The sequence below is a fragment of the Amblyomma maculatum genome, chromosome 1, assembly GCF_055883805.1.
Source record: "Amblyomma maculatum isolate TAMU_Amacu chromosome 1, ASM5588380v1, whole genome shotgun sequence".
NCBI lineage: Eukaryota > Metazoa > Arthropoda > Arachnida > Ixodida > Ixodidae > Amblyomma > Amblyomma maculatum.
This window is the reverse complement of record NC_139344.1, coordinates 490,287,903-490,295,248: the sequence shown is the minus strand read 5'-3', so window position 1 is coordinate 490,295,248 and position 7,346 is coordinate 490,287,903. Positions and strand designations below refer to the sequence as shown.

Here is a 7,346-nt window from a genome sequence, read left to right as displayed (position 1 = left end):
CTCTCGGTCGTATTTAGCCTTAGATGGAGTTTACCACCCACTTAGGGCTGCACTCTCAAGCAACCCGACTCACGGGAGGCTTCGTCCCGGGCGCGCAACGGCGGAGACGGGCCTGGCACCCACTCTGGGACAAGCCCCTGTCAGCGGGACTTGCACCGTCGAAAACTCCCGGGAACGTTGCCTCCCATACACCACATTTCCCGACCGCCTGCAAGGACGGGGGATTCGGTGCTGGGCTAGGTCCCGTTTCGCTCGCAGCTACTCAGGGAATCCCTGTTGGTTTCTTTTCCTCCGCTTAGTGATATGCTTAAATTCAGCGGGTTGTCTCGCCTGATCTGAGGTCGACAGCAATGAAATGCATTGTCCTCCAACTCGGTCCGATAACTTTTCGGCGCGGTCGAGCGCGCTCCGCTCGTCCTTCTCCCTTTTTTGCGCGGCTCGCGCCTTCCGCCCATTCCTCGCTTTTTTTGCGCAGTCGGCAACACCCTCGGCGACGTGCGAGCGAGACTGGAAGGCGCCGCATGGCCGGCGCTCGGGACGGCGCGCGCATATCGGTTGCGCCGAAAACGAACCATTGAGTAGGAAGAAGCAACCCCCGACCGCCGCGGTCGACTGAATGCCGCCTCTCGTCTCTTTCCCTCGAGCGAGAGGCGAACGTACAACCTGGCGTAGGGGCATCTTCACAAAAGATTTTGCGTCGGCCCTGCCCCAACTGGAGTGGCCCAGTTTTTTTCGGGACAGAGACTGCGAAGCACTTAGACCGACGCCGGACAACGCTCGTAACGAGAGACGCGTCCGTTCGCCCCGTACTAGACAATGCTTGAGTAGAGAGACTCCTTTCCCTCGGAGCCGGTGAGGATCCCTTTAGCGCGCCGCACGGCAGCGCGCGCCTCTGCGCCTACAAACTCTCCTCTAGCGTCAACGCGTTCACACCCGGTCGTTTCCCCGCACAACCCGGCGCGAGATCTCCCTTCTTCTCGCGCGGGCGTGCCCGGACCAGGCGCTCCCGTCTCTCGCGTTTCGCGAGGAAAGTTTTGTTTCCACTCTCTCCGTAGGCCAGCCCGCAAATGCCGCTCTGGCGCTCGTCCTTCCGGCCTCGTCTCCCTTGAGCGACCGCACTGCAGGTAATCCCTTCCTGCGGCAATCGCCTCTCTCGGAGACCCGGACGACGCGCAACTGGCAGCCTGCGCGGCCCTCGGCACAAAGCGTGGCGCAGGGCGACCCCGACTCGACCGCCTTTCGCGCGGGCGCAAGGGTTCGACCCACGTCTCTCCTCAATTTGCGCAAAGTCTTTCGAGGGATCTTCGGCGTTTCGTACAGAGCCGTCCTTGATGCCGACACGGTCAAAACGAGTCGCCGGCGACGCCATCCCCGGGCGCCGGCGCCTCTCTTGATATATGATCCGACCCTCAGACAGACGAACTCAAGGGAAGACCCAAGGGCGCAATGTGCGTTCGAAGAATCAGTGCTCAGTGTGTCCTCCAATTCACACCAAGTCTCGCAGCTGGCTGCGTTCTGCATCGACCCGAGAACCGAGTGATCCACCGCTTAGAGTCGTGCGTTTGGTTTGTTCAATTCCGTACAGTACAACAAAGGGTTTCAGACACCCAGGCTTTTCCCCTGGTCTCCAGTGTCGCAGTTTCGTCCAACTCCTGCAACATCTCGCAGCGTTTCGTTCGGCCTCTGTGCCAGCCTGCAAGCGGCTCGGGCGCTGCGCCTCTGCGAAAAGGCTTGTGCAGTGATAGTGCTACTCGAGAGGAAGCGTGTGAGCAGCGTGCGGTCACCATTTTCCTTCTAGGTCGTGCTATGGGCCAAAAAATCATGTGCGCGTCACCGCCCCATATGACGCCGCACTATCACGGAACCAAGAAAGAGTCATCAGTTGGGTTTCATCAGAAAGGTTTCATCAGAGGGATTTCGCACCAGCACGGTAGAAGGGTTTGATAAAAGTTCTGCTGTTCACCTGGTCATCTGCTGTTCACATCACAACTGCTGTTCACATATCGACCGCCGCTCTCAAGCACCTTCTCTCCCCGGTGGATCGCTCCTGGATAGATCCGTACAGCGACGCTTCTCATGGGTGGCCTCTTGGACCGACCTCTATCAATGTCACGCTGCCGCGATCTCATCCTCCACTGTCTACCACATTTTGCACAAAGGAGCCGCTATCAACTTCGCATAATAGGCCTTGCGCACCGCTCAGCATTGGAGCCGGACAGCGCGTACTTGACAATCCGCAAGAAGAGAGTCAGTCGGACTACTCCCGCAACGGGAGCCCACCAACCACAAGTGTCTCGGACGGCTTTTCGGTGGCGCACCGACAGACTACTCGGAAACCGGGAAGGACGAAGCCCCGAGAGAACCTCAAGGCCGCGAATGCGTTCGAGTGCGGGATTATAACCCCGTCGTCCTTTTTGTTCCCGAAGTCTCCTTTCGCGCCATCGGCACGGCGCCTAATATCGCGCCCGACGAGTGAGCGTGAGACGTTCACCACGCCATGAACGAAGCAAACGACATCCAGAGCCAGCGAGCTGCGGTTCCTCTCGTACTTCGCAGCAGCGCCGCCGTTCCCTTGGCAGCGGGCAGGCCTTTCCCTCGGCCCGCGCTACAGACTCTGAGTCGTTCTTTTACTTCTTTTGCAAAAGAGCCCGCGAGCAGCGTTTCCGCTCGTACTTCGCAGCAGCGCCGCCGTTCCCTTGGCAGCGCGCAGGCCTTTTCCTCGGCCCGCGCTACCGACTCGAACGCAAAGAGCTTCGCAGCAGAGTTAGCGAGCAGCGTTTCCTCTCGTACTTCGCCGCAGCGCCGCCGTTCCCTTGGCGGCGCGCAGGCCACTGACTCGGCCCGCGCTACCGACTCTGCGCAACTCTTTGCAAAAGAGCCAGCGAGTAGTGTTTCCTCTCGTACTTCGCAGCAGCACCGCCGTTCCCTTGGCGGCGCGCAGGCCTTCCCCTGAGCCTGCGCTACGGACTCTGACGCAAAAAGAAGTAGCCGCAGCAGAGCTAGCGAGCCGCGTTTCCTCTCGTACTTCGCAGCAGCGCCGCCGTTCCCTTGGCGGCGGGCAGGCCTTTCCCTCGGCCCGCACTACAGACTCCGTGCGTCGCTTCGAAAAAGCGGATGAGTTCTTCGATAACCGAAAGCCCACCGTCATAGGTGCGTTAGGCCTCATTCTCACAGCCAGTTTTTTTCTCCTCCGTCGCCTCCGTCGCTCGTCCGAGAAGGGGAGTTAATGGTGCCAGTACTCCCCGAAATCGGGTGGCCGGCGCCGTGGGGTTTGCTCCAAGGCGCCGCCGGTCCGGCGAGCGGCGGACTCCGCCCCACGAAAGACGGACCAGTGAGCGCGCTCGCTTCTTTCACGTGACTCTACGTCACGTCTTGCGTGTCGCGGCCGAGCGAGCGCTGGCGGAGCGGCCGCGCGGCCATCGCGGGCTCGCATGCAGACGGCGGTGCGCGAACACACAGAGAGAGAAAAGCGGGGGTTGCCCTCCTGCTTGGTGCCCCGCAAAACGCGCGCTGACAAGAGACAACAGATGCCGTTTCTTTTTTCTTTTTTTTTTCATTTTTTAATGCACCGGGTGTCGCAGCTAAACATGACCTCCTGCTAAACAGCGATATTTCAGTTGTATGTTTGAGTGGGTGTTTTTGCAAGTTCTGGCGACCCATTCCTTTATTGATGAGAGAGTTATTATATATGTTTCTATAGATTTCTTCGATTTCGCTGACTGCCATGAATAATATTATAGATGTGCGCATTTATGCTGAGCTTGGATACTGGCTTGATATATATCCGTACCCATTTGTTGTTCCGTAGAACGTGCGGTGTTTGTACTGAGGCTGCCATAAGAAGGCGTTCCAACTCTGAACTGCTGCGAGAAGTCGCGACACTAAAAGCGGAATATAAGAGAAGGGTAATTTTTTTTTTATCTGAGATGCTGAGGTAACACTATTTTCAAGTAGTAGATTTGGAATTTCACTCTCTTTCATTTTGGAGCTACGCAAACGGTACCTCGTTGCAAATAGTTAATCTGGTAGTTTTCCTCGCCAACCTAAGTCTATACAAACGCAGAACAGGTTCTTGAAAATTGAAATCATGTAAAGCATGTGGCTCACAAGTTGAGCTAAGAGCCATTATTTAGACACAGCCAGAACCAAAAACAAGTACGGAGTGGCAAACAAGGTTCGAGGCAGTAAAGATTTGGATGGATGGAAAACCTGGTGGCTAGGCAGGCGAAGAAGTCAAAACGACTGCCGCACAGGTGAAGAAGGGAAAGGAAGAGGTAATGGGCGAGGTGAGGAAAGGAGCAGAGGAGAAAGCTGAACAAAGAAAAGAGAGAGAGAGAGGAAAAAATGCAAACAGCAGGTAAATGGCGCGGCAAGAAAACTTCATCAAGGGAAGGAGGTCTGAGAAAGCAAGTAAAGAAAAAGCATATCAATGGGGAAAAGAAATGTAAGAAATGGTCGCAATCTCCCCGCAAGACAGAGAACCCAAAAAAAAAAAAGCTGTGACGAAACTGCGTTTCAAGAGGAAGCCACCGCTTTTGAAGCCGCATTGCTAGCACTTGCTGGTGATAGCGAAATATTAAGCGCTACCTTAATATCACGAATGGTGGTATCGACAGGAACGTTTCATTGCTGGTGAACAATGCTTATATTGATAGCAGTCTTGAGTTGCGTGGAGTTTCGTACAGCTACTGAAGCACCAAAGCACAAGAGGCTAACAAAAGATGCCGATTTTATTTAATTTTGCAATATGCAGGACGTCACAGCTAACCTCGACTTCCGACAGATTTGCATGAAATATTTCTGTCTGCGCCATTCTAACTTGATTTTTTAATGCTTGTATCAAAGCCATCTTGCCATGTTGTCGCGAACAATTCTTTTATTGATAAAATAGTTCATTACTTTTTCTGTGATTGTGCTAATTGCGAAGAATAATTTTATTGGAGTGAGCATAACTTTCTGCGGTTTAATACATGCTTGCTATAATTATACTCATTTGTTTTGGCGCAGTACGCGTGGTGTTTGTACCGTTACCAAAGCTGAGATGAAAACGCTTTCTAGCTCCAAACTGCTGCTAGAGCACCTGAGACAGCACGCTTCTTTTTTTTTCCCCGTACAGACGCGGAGTACACGACTTCCACCGCTGCAGAGGGCAGCCGCCCTACGTTTTTTTTTTCTTGCAGGAAAAAAAAAAGCGCTCTGACGTAAAGTCGCGTGGGAGCGGCGAAGCCCCGCCCGAACAGGTTTGACGGCGTCCGGCGCCTCTTTCTGTTTGAACATCGCGCCGCTCCATCCGTCGTGCGGTGTCCCCCGCCGGTGCCGCCGCGACGGAGAGGAGCACCGGCTGTGAGAATGAGGCCTTACGCAGTTTGCACCCGCGGAAGCCGACTGTCTGAATATCCCTTGGTGACGGAGCTCCGCTGGGCGTAACAATTTGTGCAGAGAAGCGGCTTCAGAATCTCGCAACTCCGCGGTGAAAGGCCATCCCCCGCTTATAAGTGGGGGCGGCGCCGGGCGTGACAAGCACAGTCCGGTAATAATCCTTCCGCAGGTTCACCTACGGAAACCTTGTTACGACTTTTACTTCCTCTAAATGATCAAGTTTGGTCATCTTTCCAACAGACCGGCGCAACCGAAAGGCCGCGCCGGACATCGGTCCGAAGACCTCACTAAATCATTCAATCGGTAGTAGCGACGGGCGGTGTGTACAAAGGGCAGGGACGTAATCAACGCGAGCTTATGACTCGCGCTTACTGGGAATTCCTCGTTCAAGGGGAACAATTGCAAGCCCCTATCCCAATCACGAAAGAAGTTCCACGGGTTACCCAGTTTTTTCAGACAGGGATAAAGACACGCTGCTTCCTTCAGTGTAGCGCGCGTGCGGCCCCGGACATCTAAGGGCATCACAGACCTGTTATTGCTCTGTTTCGTGCGGCTAGGAGCCGCTTGTCCCTCTAAGAAGGTTGTAAGGTGCTGGGAACCCCGCACCTATTTATTAGGCTAGAGTCTCGTTCGTTATCGGAATTAACCAGACAAATCGCTCCACCAACTAAGAACGGCCATGCACCACCATCCACCGAATGAAGAAAGAGCTCTCAATCTGTCAATCCTCCCAGTGTCCGGGCCGGGTAAGTTTTCCCGTGTTGAGTCAAATTAAGCCGCAGGCTCCACTCCTGGTGGTGCCCTTCCGTCAATTCCTTTAAGTTTCAGCTTTGCAACCATACTTCCCCCGGAACCCAAATACTTTGGTTTCCCGGAAGCTGCCCGCCGAGTCATTTGAGTAACTCAGGCGGATCGCTGGTTGGCATCGTTTATGGTCATAACTAGGGCGGTATCTGATCGCCTTCGAACCTCTGACTTTCGTTCTTGATCAAAGAAAACATTCTTGGCAAATGCTTTCGCAGTAGTTCGTCTTGCGACAGTCCAAGAATTTCACCTCTAGCGCCGCAATACGAATGCCCCCGTCTGTCCCTCTTAATCATTACCCCGTATTCCAAAAACCAACAGAACAGAAACAGGGTCTTGTTCTATTATTCCATGCAAGTTTATTCAGGCGACTCGCCTGCGTTGAGCACTCTAATTTTTTCAAAGTAAAAGCGCAGGCCACCTCGAGACGCACCAATGAAGGGCACCAAGAGAGGACCGGCATGATGTTCAGTACGAGCCGTCGCATCGGGTAGATGCACTACTCGTCTGGAACTGAGATCCAACTACGAGCTTTTTAACCGCAGCAGCTTTAGTATACGCTATTGGAGCTGGAATTACCGCGGCTGCTGGCACCAGACTTGCCCTCCAATTGATCCTCGTTAAAGGATTTAGAGTGTACTCATTTCAATTACGGGGCCTCAAAAGAGTCCCGTATTGTTATTTTTCGTCACTACCTCCCCGTGCCGGGAGTGGGTAATTTGCGCGCCTGCTGCCTTCCTTGGATGTGGTAGCCGTTTCTCAGGCTCCCTCTCCGGAATCGAACCCTGATTCTCCGTTACCCGCAACAACCATGGTAGGCAAGTAACCTACCATCGAAAGTTGATAAGGCAGACACTTGAAAGAAACGTCGCCGGATCATGGCCATGCGATCAGCACAAAGTTATGCAGAGTCACCACAGAGTACGGGCAGAACCCGATGGGTCTTGGTCTAATAAAAGCGCCCGCCAGTCAAAGGCCTTCAGGCTCAATGCATGTATTAGCTCTAGAATTGCCACAGTTGTCCAAGTAGAAAGAAACGATCTAAGGAACCATAACTGATTTAATGAGCCATTCGCGGTTTCGCCTTATTTCGGCATGTACTTAGACATGCATGGCTTAATCTTTGAGACAAGCATATGATTACTGGCAGGATCAACCAGGTA

General features: G+C 53.8%; 2 non-coding genes and 1 pseudogene across 2 annotated transcripts; all 3 read right to left on the bottom strand.

Annotated features, from left to right (window-relative positions):
• Window positions 1–321, bottom strand: part of LOC146210180 (large subunit ribosomal RNA) — a 2,257-nt pseudogene extending 1,936 nt beyond the window's left edge.
• Window positions 322–1,403: 1,082 nt separating this feature from the next.
• Window positions 1,404–1,556, bottom strand: LOC146210179 (5.8S ribosomal RNA). The gene has a single exon (XR_014704563.1). It is a non-coding gene; the product is annotated as a 5.8S ribosomal RNA (ribosomal RNA).
• A 3,975-nt stretch (window positions 1,557–5,531) lies between these two features.
• LOC146210178 (small subunit ribosomal RNA) lies at window positions 5,532–7,346 on the bottom strand. The gene has a single exon (XR_014704600.1). It is a non-coding gene; the product is annotated as a small subunit ribosomal RNA (ribosomal RNA).